Genomic DNA, 23015 nt, shown 5'->3' with positions numbered 1-23015 from the left:
TTATTCAAACAGATAAGTTGAAAAATAATTGGAAATTTTCACAAGTGTTTTGCCGATTTTTTTCAAAATTCTTTTTTTATAATTAACATTTTGCCATTTTTTTTTGTATGGAGCGTAGACAATCGCCATACACCCCCTAAATTATCTACGTTGTTTATGGATGGCCCCTAAAAATAAGCCAAATTATTTTCGCACCTTTCATGACTGAAAGTATCTTACGTGACAGCTCGTTCCAAGGGGACCATAGTCCGACAACAATGTTTTTGTAAAATTCTCAATTTTGCGTTACGTAATAAAAGATCTTTCTCTGAGTGACAGCTAGCGCACCATTTGATTTTGCTGGCCGGACAAAATTTAACCTCACTTTCTTTCGTGTACGTACACGCAATACATGCGTACGTAGGTAACTCTATTGGTGTGAGTGAAATTTCTTCCCAAAATATTCTGAGCTCGAGAGAAATCTCTCAGTGAGTGCTCAATGGAACTGTCTTTCTGTTCATCACTCAATGTTTTTAAATATCTCAATTGAGTAGTTGTGAATCTTGAAAGTTGACACTCTACACTCAACCCCGATGGTTTGACACCAACTGTTGTCAAACGAACGGGGTCACTTTTTAGTTTGACACCCCTTTTACACGGAGTTCACACACACTACCAAACGTTTGTTTTGATAGTGTGAGTGAGCGCCGTGTAAAAAGTGACAGTTCGTCACTTTTAAGTTTGACTTTGTCAAACCAACGGGGTACAAACTAAAAAGTGTCAAACGAAAAAGTGACCAACCACCGGGGGTTGAGTGTACTCAATTGAGAAAACTAGCTGAATCAGGTAGAGTTTGAGAGGACCATTTCTTCACTGAACACACATAAATAGCCACCCAGCCGTGTTCAAAAACAGTCATTTGGACTTTGTCATACTAAGCCATACGATGCGCATAATAATGCATATCATTGATCAGCGCCTTCGGGGTTCAAGCAAGAAACTGGTTCTGAGTGGCACTCACTCGGTCTTGCAACGTTGAGATCGGTTACAAAACCGGTGCAAAGCTTCCTGAATCGCACCTGGCACAATAGCGCACCTTGCCAGCTCCAAAATCTTGTCACCAACCGAGCAGCTGGACGACACATTCCGATTCGACACACTCACGCAGCTCTCCAACCAGTGGCTCTTGGTAAATGGACGACGAACACCTTCTTCGTGAAAGAAAATCTAGTTCGTACCTAGTGTTTCTCCATATAAATGAATGAATGGCATGTTCGGCACCACATACCTCGGCACCGGTTATTGCACCATTGCCCAGGTTGAAGTGACCACAGCACGCACGCACGGCCCCCGAAAATGTCGTTGGCAAGCTTAATTTCAATATAAAGTTTGGAGTCACCACCACCACCATCCGCACCGACAACCTGTCTTCCAGCTTGACTTCTTTGTTTTGGACGTCGAAATCGAAAGGAAAAATAAAGTCGCCACGCCGAAAAACCTCGATTATCTAATATTGACAAATTTTATACTTTTAATATGACCACCGATATGTGGCCACGCGCCTTCACACTCTTGGTCGTGGTTGTTTTAATTTTGCACCCATTGTGTCTTGGTGGTGGTAGCGTAGAGCTTAGTCGCGCCAGCACGTGCACCGCAGAGTTCTGCGTGTTCCATATTTTATCAGTCAGTGGCAACACGCTGAATGCGACGCGACCTTCATCGTGGTGGTTATGCCTGTTTTGCGTGCGAAACGACGACGACGATCCACGAAGATCGTCGAAGGTCGCATGCGTTATCAATCGCTAACATGGCGGTGAGAATGCTCACCACGCTGAATGGCGTTTGTTGACAGAATTGACAGAGGTGACAGAATTGACAGAAATCACAGCTACAACCTTAACTTTTACAAAACTTACCTGACACCTCTGACAGAAAGCACCATATGACAGATCACACTACACACTAAAACACAGCCTACTCACTTTGCACTGAACTTCAACCTCCAACGTCACTTTCACCTAGAGCATTGATGTTGAAGTCCGTACTTATAGTGTCACCTATTCACTCTCACTTTCATGCTGCTCCGTAAGTTGGTTGTCCCCAAACCACTTCAAAAACCCCTCAAGTGGACACTAAAACACAAGTCCAACTTGTGTGTTCAAGAATCCCACCGAGTACGGTTCTGACTTTTGAAGTGCTGCTCTCTTCTCAGCGGGGCTGGTTGACACAATTGTCCAAATATTGACTTCGAGAGATTCTCGGATGGCAACAGCTCAAACTTTTTTTCCTCTGTCTTGGGAGCCCCAAAACGAGGTCCGCACCCCAAATCGGCCCCAAAACCGTAGGTAGCAGTTGCCCAAAGTCTTACCCAAGAGCTCTGGTGCCAAAATCAGCTGATTGTTGTGGCGTGCGCAGCACGCAACAAATCAGGGTCACGAAAACACAAAACCAAAACAAAAGTGCAGCGTCACTCGGCCAACCGTCCGATTTATTTACCTCGGCGCAGAGGGGTTGGGGGTCAAAAACAAACCCCCTTTTATTTGCTCAAGTTGGCAGAAGAAAAGCTGGGGGCTCATCATCGCCGCCGGTGCGGTCCAAGTGTGGAAAATTTGAATTTGATGTACCAATTGATCTTACTCGCGGATCGTCCGGCGGTTTTGAAACGATCGTTGGTCTCTTGAGGTTGGCCCATGGGGCGATGATCACAAATTGGCCCCATCGCCGGGCTTTTGGAGGCGGAGTCGCGATTACAGCTGAGCAAATTGGGCAAATCGCCACCGCTGGTCTCGTGCGAGTCGTGTGACTTGAGGTTTCGAAGGCTCGGCGAAGCTGTCAATGATGACTTTGAACAAGTCATGCTCGGTTGGTTTTGAAAAGTCTAAAAACTTCGGATATCATCCAAGTAGTACGTAAGCCAACGTAATCAGACAGCATTTACTACCCACTTACCCATTAATCACGATTCTCCTGTACTTTTAACATGTAATGTCACACTTGGTCAGACTTCTTCTCGCTCTAAAGCGTGACGTACTTCGCGGAAGATACCTAGTCTTAAACATTTTAGTATGACATAAAACGTTTGTAAGGGATTTCGAAGCTATCGTAAAAATCGTAGTTTTCTCAATAACCTGTATGCTTCTCTTGGCGAAAACAAAGAGCTGTCACTTTTCGAGACACTTTCTAGCCAGTTCTTCTAAAATGGCTCATTTTAATTTATTTGCAGAATACATGGATCCTTCTCAGCAGGGATTTGAATTTAACTCGAAATTAACAGTTTTCTTTCAAGAGTTTATGTTTTTCTTCGGGTGAAAACGAGGATCTGTCACTTTTCAATACTCTTTTTTTCTAAGGGAAAAACTACTTTCTAATTGAGGCCTAAATAGCCTAAAACGCCCCAAAAGGTTAATAAGTTTATTTCAAACAAAAACGTGATTTTTCTCGTCAATTAACAGTTTTCTCGACAGCGCGTTTGTTTTTTTGTCTGACGAAAACAAATAGCTGTCACTTAATTATGACTTTTTCTGACATGCTTATCCGAAGTGACTCAATGTTTAACTGATCTTGCTTGAGAAAGACTTCCAAATATGACGATTTGCCTAGAAAGAAAGCACGTTAATCCATCGGGCACCTAATGTTTAGATTAGTAAGGTAAGGCGAGAATTCCAGGTGTCAAAATAGTCAAATAGTCACTTTTTCTTTAACACTGTTTTAGTTTGTACCCCGTTGGTTGGTCAAAGTCAAACTAAAAATTGACGAACTGTCACTTTTCACACAGCGCTCACGCACACTATTAAAACAAACTTTTGGTAGTGTGTGTGAACTCCGTGTAAAAGGGGTGTCAAACTAAAAAGCGACCCCGTTCGTTTGACAACAGTTGGTGTCAAACCATCGGGGGTTTAGTGTATCTTGGTCTTAGTCTGTTTTTGACAATCACAAAAACAAGCTGCTTTGTTTATGTTTACTGTTTTCTAGAACCGAATTAAACAATCGCACTGCAGATATTTAAGTTGGCGTCAAACTTATGGCAGTCTGAATCTGCATGGAGTTGATACTTCTGTGGAACAAATTAATGCGGTTAGAAAAAAAAAACAAAACTACATTAATTTGACAGTTCGCGCAAAACAATTCCAAGGGTTTGTTTTGTTTGTAAACAATCAAACATAAGTTTCGTATTCACTCTTCAATAGGGCGAATCCGTAAATTTAAACAAGCAGTCTATCCCTTTCTTACTCTACTTGAACTTTTACTAGAGCAAGTGGGATAGACTGTTTGTTTACATTTCACCCTATTGAAAAGTTAATACGGAGTTGATTGCTAACAACAAAACAACGACCCTTGGTATTGCTTGATTTGACAGAATGAAAGATGGACAATATTGACAGTTGACAGAATTGACAGCTCGTCACTACTTCGAATTCCCACCTCACACCTCCAAACTCGCCCAAATCAATCAATCGCGCCACGGAAACCGTGTCCTTGTTTGAGCAAAAATGTAGCATTCCTTAAAATTAGCACCACCGCTGCCACTCTTGTCACCTCCATTGTCATCCACCTTTGTTTCCACTTTATTACCGAACCACCTTCGGCCACCCGCGACCGATGACCTTCCCCGCGAGCGTCTTTTGCTACGCCGCTGGCAGTTCCACTCACGACGCGCTCGTACGCTCTCTCTCACTTCTAACTTCTTGCCAAAATTTCCACAGCCTACTGCTGCCTGCGGCAGCGGCACTCAACACGTTGCGTACGCTCTCTCTCTCTCTCTCTCTCGCGAGAGTCTGTTAGTAGATCGTGAGTGTCCTCACCTGTGCGCCGCGACCTCCAGCGGAGGTTCCCACCCCAGCTAAACACTAGCCGTTTAGCTCAAGTTCAGTTTAGTAAACTTTCGATTGCCAGCGTGTTCGGATCGCCCGCCCAGTAGCTCCGCCAAGTTTCAGTGTTCAGTTGGCCGTCGTCGTCGCGATTCTTAGAATCTTAGAACATCACTTGAGGTGTTCTAGCGTTGATCGCTTTGTGGACTTGTGATCTTGTGATCGAGATCGTGTGACCCGTGCTGTCGGTGAGGAAGATGATTCCGGGTGTCCGACTGCCGTGGTTCTAACCTGTCGTGTCAGCTGGTTCGAGGTTGTCAAGAAGACACCGACATTTCTGCGACTGTATTGGTGCTGCGCCAGTTCGTGGGCGTTTGCGCGATCGCGATCATACCCCCTCGATCTGTCAGAGAAAAGCGGGAAGAAACGATAGAAAGGCAACCAAAAAAACGTGCAGTTTCGGTCGGTCCTGCTCAGTGTGTGCGCCCGTGTTGTGATTGTTGTTGCCAACTTTTTAAGTGTGTTTTGTTTTAATCTACTTTTTTTGTTGTTTGTTTCGGTTGAGTGTGTGTTTTGGGTTTTGGCTCCGCAAAACAGCTGAGTGCGGTGGAATTTTCTTGGCGACGATCGCTCGCAAGGGTCGCCGCGCGTTCTTTGCACTGCCGACTTAAGGGGAAAAATTTAAGTGACCAAGTGATTGTAAAGCACTGCCCGCGCTAGCAAACTATTTCCAGCCAACGATCACCGCCCAACGAACGTCTTCCAGGCTAACCAAGCACATATCGGCGACAACTGCGCCCAAAAGGTGAGAATATCGTGAAAACGAGAGAACAAAAAAAACTTATCGTTTTTCGCAAAAAAAAACCATGGACATTGAGAACAAGTTTTTATGATCGCGACCGCGCTCCAAATCCGGGCCCGCGCACGATTATGTAACGTAGAGTCGATAAAAAGCTAGGGGAGCGCATCCAGCGGTGAGGGCTGGAATTGGGTCACCGCCTTAACAAAGTAACTGACTGATTCGGTGTCGGCCAAGAGAGTAAAGTGAGAAAAGGTGACGAAACGGCGGTAGCAGCAGCTGATAAGCGACAATTGGACGGGAAGAGATTTTCTCTATGTGGAGTGATGGATGTGTGATAAATGAATTGGACATGTGTCATACGATGCTACTACTAGCCGTGCGGCGCGCGATATGGTTTCTTATCGCACTGGGGAAACTATGATGTAACTGAGAGTGTTGGGGCTGGAAATTGACTTCCAGCGGAGGTCCACGGTTTTAGAGGAACATTATTGTTTTTTTTTTGTAATTTTTTGACAGTTGACAAACTTTGACAGATTGACAGAATTATCAGAACTTACCTTGCGAGATCCACTGGAACACCGGAACAGTACTTACCAGAAAACACGAACACTTCAACACACTTTACACTTCACCAAGTCGACATTTAACTCGAATGTACTTCTATTGTGAAGTCCGTAATAGAGGTGTCAATTTTGAAAAAAAGTTACAGCTTACCGAAATTGATTTTCCATTTACAATGTTTGTAGCCTAAAGGATACGAAAATGTTTCAATTCGAAAAAAACATGTATCAATTTTGCCCAAGATAAAACTTTTTCTAGAAACAGTACTTATTCACTTATGATAAATTGAAAGTCAGAACTTACCAAACGAAAACTACTGGAAAACTAGAACAGTGCTTATAGTGCTATTTACTTTCATATGTTCATAGGACCTTTCCAAAAAAAAATCTGGAATCGTTTTTTTTAGCAACTTTTTGACAGTTGACAAATTTTGACAGATTGACAAAATCATCAGAACTTACCTTAAGAGATCCACTGGAACACTGGAACAGTACTTGCCAAAAAACATGAACACCTCAACACACTTCACCAAATCGTCAACAATCTCGAAGGTACTTATATTTTGAAGTCCGTAATAGAGGTGTCAATAAGTTACGGGTTATCGAAATTATTTTTTTTAGTTACAATTTTTTTAGTCTGGAAACAATAGTTTTTCACTTATTTATAATTGACAGTCAGTGCTTACCAGAATTTGAGCACACAATTTCACTTTTACACATCATCTTATAAGCATAAACCATAAAAGGTATATCAAACTTGGAGACGGAATTGAGGTATCGAATTGAGAAAAAAATAAATTTTCAAAATTATTTTGGCAAAAGAGTAAAGAAGAAATAAATATTTATAAAAAAAAATGTTTTCAATAGTCTTGTCCTTTTGCAGTCTGTTGTACAGAAATTTTGTTTTCAAAAAGAGTCAAAAATTATTTCAAGAAACGGTAGAAAAACAAATCCAAAAAGTTTTTATGCCTATTTTTTTTAGTTTTTCGATAGAATTGTTTAAATGTTGATTTTTTTTAATTTTAATTTTTAAAAGTATCCAATCTCTCTACGAAAATTTGGCTCTCAGGTGACTCATTCCAAAACCCCGTGTACGCTATCAATGTCAACAATTGCACTGCTAAATTTACGAGAAGTGAATCACCGATTCTCAGAAGTGCGTTCAGTAGCTCCGAGAATGTGGGATTTGTATGTTGAAGCGATTTCCATGAAAGGTATTAAAATGCAATATCGTTTTATTTCTGATTTATTTTTGTTTTTTGTTTTGCTTTTTGCAAAAAAAAAAAAAGATTTTAATTTAATTCAATGCTTATATATTTTGAATAATAAAATTTATCAATAAAATCTGTTTCATAGAAAGGTAACGTAAAATTGGAATTTCTTCGTGGTTCTTAAGTTCTTGAACATTTGTTCACGCTTTGATGACTTTGCAACTGTCACGAATTTTTACATGTTTAAAAAAATTGAAAATTAATTAAAAAAAATCAGGTTGAATTTAGCAATAAAATTCATAATCAGGTTTTTTTCGTACTTAAAATAACTCAAAATTTGATCACTCAAAAAGTTTAAACACTGCACTAAAATAATTGTTCATGGCTCCATACTTTTTTGAGGTAAAAACTTAAAGGTCATTTTTTCAGTAAATTTCAAAATTAAAAAAAAAAAACAACATACCTAAGGCTACCAACTGTATTTTTTTTTCCTTACCATACGGATTTTTGAACCTTTTTGCGGATTTTTAACAGGCCGGAATTTTTGTAGGGAATTTTACGCATACTACGGATTTGTACGGAATTTTAACAACTTTGTAATCATTGCATTGCTTTTTTGATTTGGTCGAAGCTTTTATTAACTAGAATTTTTTTATTTTTCTGTGGGTTTGATTTAAAAAGGGAGAGTTTTCCGGGGTTTCCTCAATTCAAACTTGAATATTAATAATCTTCCACATCGTCGCCATCGTGCTAACTTGTCGTACGTGCATTTTGGGCCAAATTGAGTTAAGAACGCCATATTGTGCAGCTAACAATGCCTCACCTTTTGACCGTCACAGATCCCCAAAATTCGATTTCAATCCTGAGATATTCAACAAAAACCGAAAAAACTCCGTGCATTTTTGTCACTTTATATATGAAAGTATTTTGAATCTTGTCGTGCTATCTTGTCACTCCATGAAAATTGATGTAAGTGCGACAAAAGGCCAAAGGGATTTCAGGCCAGGAAAGTCAGGATGCGTTTGTCGCACGTACAAGCTAGACTACCGTAAACATTTGTAATTATAACTCGGGACTCCAGCATCCAACTTCAACCAAACTTTGGGACAATGCACAGAATGGTCAGCCAAACAAAACGTGTTTGTTATTGTTTACATTGCGTGCTCTCGTTTTTGTATATTCAAGGTCAAACATTAAAACGCGTTTTTCTCGGAACGTCAAAATGGCGGGTGCGACAAGATAGCACGACGACGTCGACATGTTGAAAGGACCTTTTAAAAAAACTCTAGAATTTTTCATTTAGAAATTCCTTACCAAATATATTTATCCCTTTCCAAAGGCTTTCTAAAACTTGTGAAAACATTTGAACATTTGAATTAACAAATCTAGAGTTTTTTTAAAGGTCCTATAAACTGTTGTGTTTTACATGTTATAGGACATTTTCAATAAAAATAACTCTGGAAAAGTGTTCGTGAAAATACTAGGAACGATATTTTTTTTTCGTAAACTTTTAAACGTTTAACAAAAAAAAATTAAGAACATAAAGATTTGATTCAAATCACGGTTTATTTTATGAATATTTTTAAACGTGCAAGTCATAAGAACTCTGATAGTATTTTGTGAAATTTGTTAGCTGTAAAAACGACAAAGTTTTATATTTTTAATTCTCAAATATATTAAATTTAATTTATCTAAATCATTCATTGACAGTTTTTGTTATACCATGGTGTCATATCGGCAAAGTGTACGGTTTTTTGCTCAGCAAGAGTTGGTAGCCTTAAACAAACCCAATATTTTACTGCTTTAGGGATAAATTGGAAAATATAATAAGTATGTGATACATTATATTGTGTAATAATTCGTTTTCAATATTGAAATTACATTCACGTCTTAACTTGTTGTCACTTTTCATAAGCACAGCACAGAAAACAGAAGAATCATTTCAGATTCTATCTGAATCAGATATTAAAGCAAAGAATGAGTGATGTCCAACTTGTCAGAAAATGCTTTCTGTTGATGGATGGGAACAGTATGTATATCCATCGAGTACCTAACGTTGGCATATCAACACTTTGACGTTCAATTGGGTACTAAAGCCCTATGTCAATTATTATCTACAACGGTAAAAAAACACGATTAAAAGCCATTTCTGATCACTTTTTTTCATTTTAATGCAAATTTTTTTTTTACAAGACAGCATTTTTTCGATGGATCAACTATGGTCCCCTTGGAACGAGCTGTCAAGTAGGAGCTTTTCTGTCAAGAAGGACCGCGAGGTTAATTTTTCAAAATTGATTTAAAAATCTATTTTAAAATCTTTGTGGACGTACAAAGGGTCATTGTACTCAAAATAATAAGCTTTATCGCTGTAAACAATAATATCAGCAATCTAAGCTTCATTTTAGGACCCAATTACAGATTCTAAATGGCTTTTTCATCTGAAATCTAGCAATAAATAGCTCATTGGAAAGCTAGCTGACAAAAGTTTCTGAAAATAATTTGTTTTAATAATGCAGCAGGTATTAGACTATGACAAACCAACAAACAAACTCACACTTTTAGACAGTTTGGCAGTTTGCTTGCCTTGTTTGTTTGGCTGCATTTGCTTGCTGAAAAGTTTGCATACGTTTTGCTTAGTTCGCGAGTTTGCAAGTTTGGCAAACTGTCTTTGTGTTTGACAAGTGCGAGTTTGTTTGTTTGTTTGTCATAGTTTAATACCTCTTTTAGAACAAAGCAACTTGGATGGAAATTGAACCGAGTCTTTATCCTACCAAACTTATAAGAATTTCTTCGATTTGGCTCATTTTAAATCCGAATCCCGTTAAACCTTTTGCCCCGTAAAAATTATGCAGGGTTTTGTTTATACATCCAACTATAACCTGAACATTGATTGAACTTTTGTCTTTACCGGGAGATTTCCAAAAGTGACAGCTGTTTGTCAACTTCACTGCAAACATGCACGCTGAAACAGAAAAACTCATTTTTGAGTTAGATAGAAACTTGGATAGAGAGCTTTCAACCATGTTGACACCAATCAAACACTGTGTTCACCAAAATCCTTTCAAAATCCGCCGTTTCTCTTAAAAATGTAACCGAAGCGACGTTTCGATCGAACCAAATTTTGCAACCCCGCTTCCAAGTTCGTTACCTAACCTAAGCCGCCACTCTGACTCATCTCGTCGCGGAGGCCTCGATCGTTCGATCTACCAAGAAATTTGGCGAAAGGCCCCGTCCAACGACACTTTGGTCGGTGACATATCGAGTCCGCGAGCTGCCTCAAGCCTGGTCGTTTCGCAAGAATTTCATCCTCAACAAAAAACAAGCCCCCCTAATGAAAATTCGATTGCCGAGACGTACGGTCGTCACCAACGCGCGGTCGTTGGAGCTCGTAAAAATCTCCATTTCCCAGCCAAAATCAACGGGCGGCCATAAAGAGCGGCGGATCGTGAGTGGTCCACGGCTGCGATGGGACATTTCGGTTGAAGTTCCAATCCTGCGTTTCCAGGTCATCACACCTTCAGAATTATTAACCTTGACGCAGTCAAGCTTTGACAGAATAGATGCGCAACCAAGGTTTTGCACCTGCAAGGTGCACAACTGTCAAACACAGTGCTTTTCACAGCTCTGCCCAACTGCTTTCGTACCGAAATTCTGATTTCGACCACCCGAATGTCACCCGCAAGTAAGCCGCAGAATTACAATTAGAGGCGAGCTATTTTTAGACCGCTTAACTACCGATTGTTTTGGAATTCTGGCGTGAGGTCGTAATTTTTTCGCTCCTCGTCAGATATTTAACCTCGTCATTACGCTTGGCGTGCAGCCCTGGGAAATAAACTCGATCAATGTTTTTGTACACACAGGTGACACATCCTTGGAACGACGGGCGGAGAGAGCAGACGCAAAAAGAGCCTCTCGTCGTCAATGGAACAGGTTGGTCGAGGTTTATCGCCAGTACAAGTTCATAAAAATGGGTTTGATTTACCGATTGATCGCCATCAGGCGTGCCACTTATCGGCGGAATAAATTAGCAAACTCCGCGTGGCGGCAATGGCATTGGTGTGGCGAGATGAGCTCGACTCGGAGAGGTGCAGGAAATCTTCTCCACAATTTTCACATTTTATTGATTTCTACGCACCGGGACGGTCATTCTCGTAGCGTAATTGAATCTAATTTGCGCCGTGATTTGTTTTATCTGTTTTCTGATACAAACTTGATTTTTGCAGCAAGAGAAAACCTTGACACCTGTCAATCTTGATGCATACGTTATGGCCGCCATTGAACATGTGGCATTGATATTTGGATGTCTTGATTAGTCCTATTACAGCATAACGCAAAATGGCTTGCTCCTTGATCCTGAATCTATACAGGTTGAGACACGCAAGAATGCTGTCAAACTGATTGACACTCTTTCTTTGTTTGTCAACCTTATGCATTGAGAGAATCCTACCCCAGCTCACAATGAAAAGAGTTGAAAAAATCACTTTTGTTTTTTCCTACTTTGAACTCTTAATTGAGTAGTTCTGGGCCGGCGTGCATACATTTTTAGTGGTAAACAAACAACTGTCAAAAACCTTCAAGTCGCAACCTGCAAATCTGGAGTTTTGAAAGGTCGAATAAACCAAATTTGCTTGCACCTTAAATGCAAAAACTGAAAATTTGGTTAATTGGACCTTTTTTTTAAAAAAAAAACTACATAAATCAACTAATAAATTTGCATGTTGATTGAGGGCAGTCCGAATGACGCGTGCAGGATGCAATGTTTATTTTCGGTCCTCACACATTGTTTTGCTAGCTTTTACAACATGTGTGGATTAGATAAAGTCGAGGTATTCTGATCTTTTCTGGAAGCTGTAGGAGCTGAGTTCAGTCGACTCTGACTTCATTTTACTTAAGTTGTGTAAAATATACTGACTCCAACTGCAGCTTCCAACAATTTCACGACTCCGGCTCCAGCCCTTCAGAATTGCTCGATTTGGACTCAGAGTTGACTAAATCTGACTCCTTTGTGAAATCTGGAAAAGATCTGGTCATTTCCGGGGACATTCAGATCCTCTGTAAATCTAGCAACTTCAATTGGATTCAGTCTAATCAAAGTCAAGTTCAGCTCCACGCTGTAAAATCAAATATTTCACCGTACGCCCTGGCGACAACGCTGCCACCACGTTTCGGTGCCTAATTAAGGTGACCGTGTCAAATTACGGCCACCGAAACTAGTTCAATGTTGAACCAGTTACCATCCGATACACCTTTTGGAAGCCCTCCAGCTGCTGCCGCTGCCGCCGCCATTCGCCACGCACAATTATCAAGTTTTGCGCGCGGACCGACCAACCAATTAGTGTACCCTTACTAAATCGGTGCGTCCGTCCGTCCCCCGACGACTTTGGTTCCTAAACCATAACTTTCACTCACAGAATCGATTTCCAGCCCGGTCTAATCCGCCGCCATGAGAGAATTCCGCGCGGTGTTGACCCCGACAAAACCGGTGGATGCCGGTTTATGTAATCGATTCTGCTTGAACCGTGTAGACGACGACGTCGTCGTCATCGTGTGACCCAATAACCGACCGTCTCGATGTGCCTACGCGCCGTCGTCAAATTTGCCCCCAGGGGTAGACCTGCGCTGGCCCATTGTTGACAAACATTCAATGGGCCACCCCAAGGGGGGGGGGCTCTTGGGGAGTGTGTACCGTGAAGAACCTTGGCGACCTTTGGTCGACACGATTCGGTACTGTGGGGTGACAGAAGGTTGACAGTTTGACAGATTGATAGGGTGACAGATTGACAGAATCTCCAAAACAAACCAAAAAAGCCGGTTTCCCCCAACCAAAATAGTTCAACCATGCAACACTACGCCTGACCTTCCCGGCCTCTTCCCGCTGCACCACACCACATTCTCTTTCACTTGCCGAAAACAAAAAGCAACGAAAAGTCAGCCCCCGCGGCCTACTGCTCCGCGAGTCAAAGTCACCAACACAGTGTTACGCCGCGGTATGACATCACACACGATGCGCGAGAAAGAGTGTGAGTGCACGCGTAATCGCGAACCATATGGTTGCTGCGATGATCGGATCGCGTCGCGATCTGTGCAAATGTCAGTGCAGATGGGATGATATCGTGCGCGTGGTGTGAGTGTGTGCGCGAGCTCGCCGGTTGAGCCAATTTAGGGAGACATGTGACTTAACTTGTGCGAGGGTGATAGTGTTGACTTTTTTCTCGCAACTTGGGGACGCGCTTCGATTTGAAGGTTCAAGTTCTGCGAGGGATGGTCAACTGGTGTTTTGACGCATCATTGTTGATTAAAACAACCCACGTGTTGTTATTGCTGCACATGTTTCACGAAATCCCTTGTGTCAAGCGATAACTCCGAGAAGTTACCGTCGCTAGTCAACATTTATGCTAATTACCACCGTTAAATATTAGCGTCAATCAGCGATGATGACGACGATGATGGAATCATGAATAATTGTGAGACAGGTTCCTTACCTTTAGCATGGTTTGCCTTGGTTGGACGAAGCGCGCCCATGGTCAATAACACCAAGGTGGGAGTAAAATTCGAATTCAGGGTATTTTTTCGATTGCTAAAATTTACAAGCATCCCTAACCGTCCTCAATTTACACGCCGCATCCACGCCCGTCAATTATAAATTGGCTGCAAACAATCAACAGCCGGCGTTTGCGGTGTACTCATCGTTTCTTCCGCTCAGAATTTAAGGTGTGACACTTGCCACCTGTCAAGGTTAATCTACTTGGCAAACTTCCGAAATTGAACGCCTCGGTAGTGATTGCTCACGGTAAACTTTGTACTGACCCTTCCGAAAGTTCTTCGAATGCTAACCTCACTTTTCATGGAACGAAACTCATGTTATTTTTTTATCGCGTTTACACGAAAACTTGGAGTTCTATTTTAGGCACTGCCGGGGTCAGAGACGATTGTGAAAAGGTCCTGTTCGCTGCGGATTTTCTTCGAAATTTGCTAAGGGACCATCCATAAACCACGTGAATACTTTTTTAGAAATCTCAACCCCCCCCTCCCCTTCGTGGACAATTGTCCATACAAAAAAAAATCTTTTTTGTATCTTGCGTGAAAAATCGCCATACCACCCCCTCCCTCCCACCAAAAGTGTCCGCTTGTTTTACGGATGGTCCCTAACCTACTAAGATTTTAAAAAAATCAACCTAATTATTGCTTTTATTATTGCAAGCCTGACCCTCCGCAAAACCCCGCTGATACTCTCCGTCCATAGTGTCTAACTTTACTTCGGGGTGGTATTTTAAGCGATTTATATTTAACGTGTGTGTTTTGCACCGGTGGCATTTTTATGAGAGCGGCTCGCCAAGTTGTGTATAGAATTCATGTTTTATGGACTTATATTTGCGGCGCTTCGATTGGGATTGGTGTCGGTTAAAAAAAATAGTTTGTTTGAAAGTATAATCAAATCATTTTAGTTCTAGGTTAGAAAAAAGTTTCAAAAGCATTATATTTTGGTACAAATATCAAAATAACCTTCCCAAAATGACCCAATTCCACCACACCTAATCCTCGTAGCTAAAAACGGAATCGGAACGGAAACAAAACAAAAAAATACTTTATGTCATCACTGCGCCTCGGACGTCAGCGGTCCCTCATCAAAACTGGAGCCAATCAAAGTGGGCCAAGAATGGGAGAGCGCACCACAAAAAAATGTAGTAATAAAAGTCAGGACACGTGACCGATGCCGCTCACCCACTCCCTTCTCTTGCAGGACCTTTTCCATTTATAAACACCAAAGTTGGTGGTAGCTGACGCCAGCAAGGTGGTGCCCAAAAGGTGGGAACATTCTAAATTTTTCGATCCTTTAAATTCAGTAATGTTTGAAAGCTGATTGATGGTATCACCATGAAGATGGTGAAAAAAGGTGGGAACTATCGCATGGTGTCGATTTCTGGAAAAGTCAGGGAAAACCTGGAATTGTCAGGGAATTTTATTTGACCTGGAAAAGTCAGGGAAAGTCAGGGAATTTTATGCTGGGTCAGGGAATTTCGATGATCTTAAAAATATTACTACAAAATTTCATTTCTTTTTAAAAATTCGCCCTTGATGATGTATTTGAATGTCTTCCAGGCCAAACTTTGCAACATTGACAATATTTAATTTTTAAATTGGTCAGTCCAGAAGGAACGCAGAACTCCATATAAAAAATGTTTAAGAAAAGGGTCTCGATGAAAAGCGCGTAGCTTGTTTGCAATGTTTAGGTTTAAAAATTAAAAAAATTGGATTTGATTTGGATTTCCGTTCAACTAAAAAATACAAATTACTAGCGCACACAGGATGGGACAATATGAGGCAGTTGCCCCACCATCCTCAGAGATTTGTTCTTAAATAGGTTGTTTGCTTAGCATATAGGAACCATAGATAAAATCATACATTTTGTCAGAAAAATTGAATGTTTTAAAAAACCCAAAGTTAAAAAAATCGAACATTTGAAATAAAAAAAACTAAAATTCTAAAGCATAAAGATTCTAAATTTTAAAAATTTTGAAGTTCTGATATTTTGGAATTGTTGATTTCTTAATTTTTTAAATTCTTATTCTAAAATTCTAACAAAAATTGTAAGGTTAGAAAATTTTCCAAAATTTCACTTGAGTATTCGTTATCTAAATTCTTATTTTTCTAGAAATTAAACTGGACTATGATTTAAAAATGATCCAAAGTAGTCTAAATTTGTGTAATCTTAAATGTAAGCAAAATAGTGATGGTGAAATGGAATTAAAAATTAAACAATTAAATTCAAGAGTTAAAGAAATAAAACAAAAAACTTATGGAAAAACAGGGTTTTTACGGACTACACTCAACTTATTTTTAAAAATACTGACTCTGAATATTTAATTTCTTTAAAGTTTTGAGGAATGTTTTTTATCCTTATTATTATTCTTTTATACTGGATACATTCAATTTAAATCTTGTGAATCTTAATCATATTTCAAACTTTTCCTGATACAGACATTTTGATGTAACAAAAATTATTATTGGGCATGTTCCAGTGGGTGTACTGTGCTTCTTTCCCAAATATGAGCTTGATTGGATGTAACAGAAGCTTCTCCGCCTTTGAATTTTAGATGGGATTCAACCAGAAGAAATATTTTTTTAAATTTGAACATTCTTGAAGGAAAAAAATCAAAACATTCAAAATTTACAGCTTCAACTTTCAAAATTGGATTATTCAGAAATTAGAAAAAATAAATAAAAAAATAGTATTAAAAAACCCAAAAAAACATCATATTAAAAAAAAAATTAAAAGATCCGAAATTTTTAAATAAAAAATTTAAAAAATCTGAAAACAAAAATCAGAGAAATCAATATTCAAAAAAATTAAAATTAAATAAGAGAACAAAAAAATAAAATTCTTAAATTCTTAAATTCTTAAATTCTTAAATTCTTAAATTCTTAAATACTTAAATACTTAAATTCTTAAATTCTTAAAATCTTAAATTCTTAAATTCTTAAATTCTTAAATTCTTAAATTCTTAAATTCTTAAATTCTTAAATTCTTAAATTCTTAAATTCTTAAATTCTTAAATTCTTAAATTCTTAAATTCTTAAATTCTTAAATTCTTAAATTCTTAAATTCTTATATTCTTAAATTCTTAAATTCTTAAATTCTTAAATTCTTAAATTCTTAAATTCTAAAATTCTAAAATTCTTAAATTCTTAAATTCTTAAATTCTTAAATTCTTAAATTCTTAAATTCTTAAATTCTTAAATTCTTAAATTCTTAAATTCTTAAATTCTTAAATTCTTAAATTCTTAAATTCTTAAATTCTTAAATTCTTAAATTCCTAAATTCTTAAATTCTTAAATTCTTAAATTCTTAAATTCTTAAATTCTTAAATTCTTAAATTCTTAAATTCTTAAATTCTTAAATTCTTAAATTCTTAAATTCTTAAATTCTTAAATTCTTAAATTCTTAAATTCTTAAATTCTTAAATTCTTAAATTCTTAAATTCTTAAATTCTTAAATTCTTAAATTCTTAAATTCTTAAATTCTTAAATTCTTAAATTCTTAAATTCTTAAATTCTTAAATTCTTAAATTCTTAAATTCTTAAATTCTTAAATTCTTAAATTCTTAAATTCTTAAATTCTTAAATTCTTAAATTCTTAAATTCTTAAATTCTTAAATTCTTAAATTCTTAAATTCTTAAATTCTTAAATTCTTAAATTCTTAAATTCTTAAATTCTTAAATTCTTAAATTCTTAAATTCTTAAATTCTTAAATTCTTAAATTCTTAAATTCTTAAATTCTTAAATTCTTAAATTCTTAAATTCTTAAATTCTTAAATTCTTAAATTCTTAAATTCTTAAATTCTTAAATTCTTAAATTCTTAAATTCTTAAATTCTTAAATTCTTAAATTCTTAAATTCTTAAATTCTTAAATTCTTAAATTCTTAAATTCTTAAATTCTTAAATTCTTAAATTCTTAAATTCTTAAATTCTTAAATTCTTAAATTCTTAAATTCTTAAATTCTTAAATTCTTAAATTCTTAAATTCTTAAATTCTTAAATTCTTAAATTCTTAAATTCTTAAATTCTTAAATTCTTAAATTCTTAAATTCTTAAATTCTTAAATTCTTAAATTCTTAAATTCTTAAATTCTTAAATTCTTAAATTCTTAAATTCTTAAATTCTTAAATTCTTAAATTCTTAAATTCTTAAATTCTTAAATTCTTAAATTCTTAAATTCTTAAATTCTTAAATTCTTAAATTCTTAAATTCTTAAATTCTTAAATTCTTAAATTCTTAAATTCTTAAATTCTTAAATTCTTAAATTCTTAAATTCTTAAATTCTTAAATTCTTAAATTCTTAAATTCTTAAATTCTTAAATTCTTAAATTCTTAAATTCTTAAATTCTTAAATTCTTAAATTCTTAAATTCTTAAATTCTTAAATTCTTAAATTCTTAAATTCTTAAATTCTTAAATTCTTAAATTCTTAAATTCTTAAATTCTTAAATTCTTAAATTCTTAAATTCTTAAATTCTTAAATTCTTAAATTCTTAAATTTTAAAATTTTAAGAAGATGATGTAGGAAAATTTGCTTCGATTTTTTCTAAGCTACGCTTTGGTAAGACCATCGAGTATGAACTGTATCTTAAATTTGAAACCTCAAGATCGAGAATTTATTAAAAAAAATTAAATTTTTTTTATGTTTTTATTTAGATTTCATTGATTTTTTAGATTTTAATTTCAAAATGTTGTAATTTTTGATATTTTTTTGCCAAAATGTTTGTTTTGGCTTTTTTCTCTAGTTTACCTAATCCTAGCAAAAATACATTTTCAGCGTTTCAAGATTCTGCGTTCTGAGATTACAAAATTGAATTTATTATGAAACTCTTTTGTCTGTTCGTCGCAAAATTATTTTTCATAAAATGACGCGGATTTTGCGCGGATTGGGTTTTGGGATGGCGTGGATTTTTTTGATTTCTCCTTAACAATTCTAAATAAAGGAATTTGAGGGTTCAAGAATTTATAAAATATGGTCTCTTCGGAAGAGTTGTTTCCAGCATTCGAGATTTCATAGGGATTGTACAACTACATTTTACATATTTTCCCCAAACAACATTCAAGGGGTTACAAGGAGGAGTTCCCGTGGTCAGATCTAGCTTAAATTTGGAATCTATTCCAAAACACCCAAATATCTAAGTTTGATAAACAATGACTTTCTGAAAAGCTCGAGCAGGTTGTATTTTGTTTTTATTTTTATAAAATGTATTGATCGTGTGAATGATCGTCTATAGGTTCTGGCAAAGGTAGAAACCGTTTTTTTAAATTTTAAAGCAAAAAAATTTGAAATTTTAAGAAGATGTTTTCAAGAAAACCGTTTAAATACAATCCTTGTTGAAAAAGACCTAGATCTTTTTAAAACCGTAAACATTTACTTGAAAAATTTTCATTTAATTGTACATTTTCTTAGTTTTTCAGTTTTGTTTTAATCTTTCTTAAGGTTCTACAAAATTACATATTTTTTAAGTTTTTGTCTCCAAAACCTTTAGTTTTTATAAAAACACAATCAAAAATGGCATCGGCCTAATTCGTTTGAAAATTCCGCAAAAGGCAACAATTTTAAAATTAAACATGACTTCTTACTTTAATTCAAATTTTCAATTGTTTTTTTGAACATGAAATGAAGTGAAACTAACTAATCACAATTTGAAATTTGCAGCAATTGAAATTATTAATCATTTCATTTTTTTAAGGCCCTTAAGCTATTGTGTTTCATATGTTTATAGGACCCATTGAAAAAAAAAAAAAAAAACTCTAGATTTTATGGTTGCTCAACAATGATTGACAAAAAAAAGTTTTTAAGTTTTTGCAGAATTAATGGTTAAAAAAATCAAAATAAAAAAAGCGTTGATTTTTTTTGAATATCTTAAATTTGCAATATTCAAAAAGGAAAATGCATGAAACCAATAAAAAAATGCATGAAACCAATAAAATAAAAAAAGATTGGTGGTCTGGAGAGGTCAGGGAAAAGTCAGGGAATTTTATTTTGGGATTTGGATCGACACCATGTATCGGCATCAACATCAGTTTGCTTGAACTTTTTAAGCATTTTCAGAATAGTGACTCTTAAATACAGTGATGTTTGACAACTCAATGACCACAACCAAGGTTGTGTTAAAGGGGTGGGAACTATGGACATTGATTGCACTTCGCTTCCAAAATTGTTCTTTTCTAAAATCAACCACTCAGCATTCCCACCTACCTTTCAGTACCTTGACATGCTATCACCTGATGTTTTCCAGTTAAAAATTCTCCTGGATCAATCAAGATATAGCGTCTAGCGTACCCCACCACCCTTCCATCCAAGTGACCCGGTCTGGACTGGGTTGATTCGATCAATGAACATTTATTTTGCCTTTCATTCCCACCTACTAGGACGGCGGAGTAGGTGCCAACTGGATCGCATGATTCCAGTAAATAACGGGCTTTCAACGCGATGGGACAAGGGGTTTGTCAAACGTCTGAATTAAGACGCCTGACAAGTGATTTAAGTTTTATTTTTCGCACAATATTTCATAATTTCAAGATAAAATTAAAGTAATCAAACCATCGTTGGACCCCCCAACACATAAACTTTATCATTGCGTTACTAAACTTCATTTTCCTAGAAAGAAGAGAATGAAAATACCCCCCTCCCTTGCTCCTCTTGTCCACAGGTGTGCGCAAATCGAGGGGCGCCACCATGTCCAGGTCCTAGAACCCTCCGACTCTCCCTCTTGTTCTACCTCTCGTTAGAATTGTCCTCGGCTTTGTTGCTTGCGGAGTGCATGCAAGTGAAATTAATTTGATTAATTGAAATTCTACACCACACACACGTGGAAGAGGTGGAGGGAGCCTTGACAGGCTCGTCCAGTCTTGATTAGATAAAGACCTTGCCTCGCGTCGCATCGTTTGGATTGCGTTACGCATGGTTTGTTCCATGTCTGAAGCGGTTCCGTTGAAATAGTGACGGATTTGACGTTTCAGACGACTGAAATTTTTTAACACATTCGATTATGTATCTGACGTCTAACTTAAATGTTGAGAATTATCAAACGTCTGAATCAGACGTTTGCGCTTTCCGTGTGTCCAATCGTTAAATACCGCGTTTCTTTTTCTCCATCGCTCCAGTTGATGACTTGTTTACTCGATTCCAATGTTTTTATACACCATTTGCAATCACTTTTTGTCCGACCTCGACGGATGGCACAGTCGTTTGAGCTTTATGTCCTCGCTGCTCTTCTGCGATAGAATCATCATGACGTCCGACACACACGCACATTCCTGGGCGTTCTGCTGCGACTTGTTCGTACCAGAGCAAAATGTCATGAGCGCTGCAGTTGCACACAGTGTAGGGGTGGAACGGAGCATTTGTTCGTTTCTTTTTTATTACGGGTCGATTTTGATGCCGTTTCAGGGTAACTGGGGCAGTGTCGGAAATGGAAAAACTTCCCACGCGTTAGGATTGCACTCTTGAGGGAAATTTAGCAGGAAATTTTCCAAGTAGAAATTGACTTTCCTGAAGAAATCGATACTGAGAAGATGTCTGGCGTCAGACTTCGAAATCGGATCGCTATTCCAATATTAGTGTCTGATTCTGACGTTTGGTTCTTTGGCACCACCCGTCTGATATCCCGTGATTTAGTAACCTTAAACGTCAGGTTTTATTCACCATTTTGGATTTAGATTAGTATTATTATCTTCAAACGTCTGACGTCTGACTTACTTAATTTGTGACCATTAACATCAAACGTCCGACTTCTTACGTTTACCGAAATTTCGTTGAGATAAGACACCTCCGTCGAAAAGGCACAGAACAAGTAATTGATGGACGATCCGAAACTGTCTCCTGGTTCGATAAGAGAAATCGTGGCCCCAATTATACGACCAAAATAAAACCGAAATCGTGGGTTATCATTTCCTGCTTCGTGTTCGTTGAACCAAATTTTATGAGGAAAGATTATTTATTAGAGTGCAAGGGGTAGGACACAGAGTAACTGAGTCACTCAATTTTACAAAATTACTCAATGTGGCTCAAAGTTACTCAATCTTCCTCATATTTTTTTTTCTTCACCGAGTTGCGGAATTTGTGAATAAACATTCTGTCAATCAAGCGTGTTTACAATTATTTACATTAGAAATATTTTCACGCCACGATGCTGCCATCAGTCAACGAAACCCGGAATCAACAGTTTCCGCCTGTTACGGATTGTGCCATGCTGATCGTCGCCGCCGCTACCGGTGAATTCGAGACTGTTCGAGACTATGGATGCATCTGCATCCTGACACCGACCGGTCCCACCGAAAAGCCCCTGCATCTGCCCCTGGAGGACGTCAACAAAATTGGTTGAACAAAAACGGAAACCGGTGTAGACAAGCCCGGTATCGTCTTCGTCTTCTCCTCGGTATACCTGACCGCTGATGTCAAGTCCGTCGGAATGCACCAGGAAGCTTTGCGGGAGGCCGTGTCCGTCAGGGAAACTGCGTCGTGGATTGTCGCCGATGACTCAGAGAACTCACCGCCCAGGTCATCGTGATTTACCACCCCGGTCAGATCTCCAACGGTTACACCCTAGTGCTGCCACATCAAGGAGCAAGGAGAAGGTCTTTCGTCGTTCCGGGAAGTCCACAGAAGATCATCCATAGTTCATCAAGTCTGGTGATGACGCTATTGAGACTAATTAAACGATTGATGCGTTTTTCATGGTGTGTTTGTATTTATTTATTTATTTTGCTGAACCCTTGGCAGAGCGACGACACTAATCTTAGCGGTACCCTTCTGCTCCTTGGCCTAGATGGCCTTCTTGTTACCCATGGAAGCGGCGACTTTCTTGGTAAGTTCCTTCTTGGGGACAGCACCTCCAGTGTCACCGGCGGCTTTTTCAGCACCTTGCGTTTCTACTCGCCCGGCAGCGTGATTAAAGCGCCGATTCCGCGGACCTGCTTTTCGTTGGTCAGCATCACCTGGAACTTTCCGACCGACGACGTTGGCAGCTGTCACCAGCTCTCTGGCTGAAACGTCATCCTGTCCGGGAAAGCCCATTCGCGGAGTTTTGGTCGTTTCCGCGCGAGTAATGTTCATCATCCGGACGATTTCGTTCTTGGCACCCTTTTGGAAACGGTCTTCTTCGGGGCATG

The 23015-nt window shown here is 37.9% G+C and overlaps 1 protein-coding gene across 5 annotated transcripts in view; it reads left to right on the top strand.

The window, feature by feature from the left end:
* Positions 1-23015, top strand: part of LOC6035052 (elongation of very long chain fatty acids protein AAEL008004) — a 109341-nt gene that overhangs the window by 47683 nt on the left and 38643 nt on the right. For 3 of the 5 annotated variants that reach the window (XM_038248635.1, XM_038248636.1, XM_038248632.1), the window contains exon 1: positions 4850-5592. The exons of the other annotated variants lie outside the window; for them this stretch is intronic. The gene's annotated coding sequence lies outside the window, so the exon portion shown is untranslated. Of the gene's footprint in view, positions 1-4849; positions 5593-23015 lie in introns of those variants that run through there. 5 annotated transcript variants of the gene reach the window in all.

The sequence above is a fragment of the Culex quinquefasciatus genome, chromosome 1 (assembly GCF_015732765.1).
Source record: "Culex quinquefasciatus strain JHB chromosome 1, VPISU_Cqui_1.0_pri_paternal, whole genome shotgun sequence".
Classification (NCBI taxonomy): Eukaryota; Metazoa; Arthropoda; class Insecta; order Diptera; family Culicidae; genus Culex; species Culex quinquefasciatus.
The sequence above is the reverse complement of the archived record's forward strand: the minus strand, read 5'-3'. Positions and strand labels throughout refer to the sequence as shown.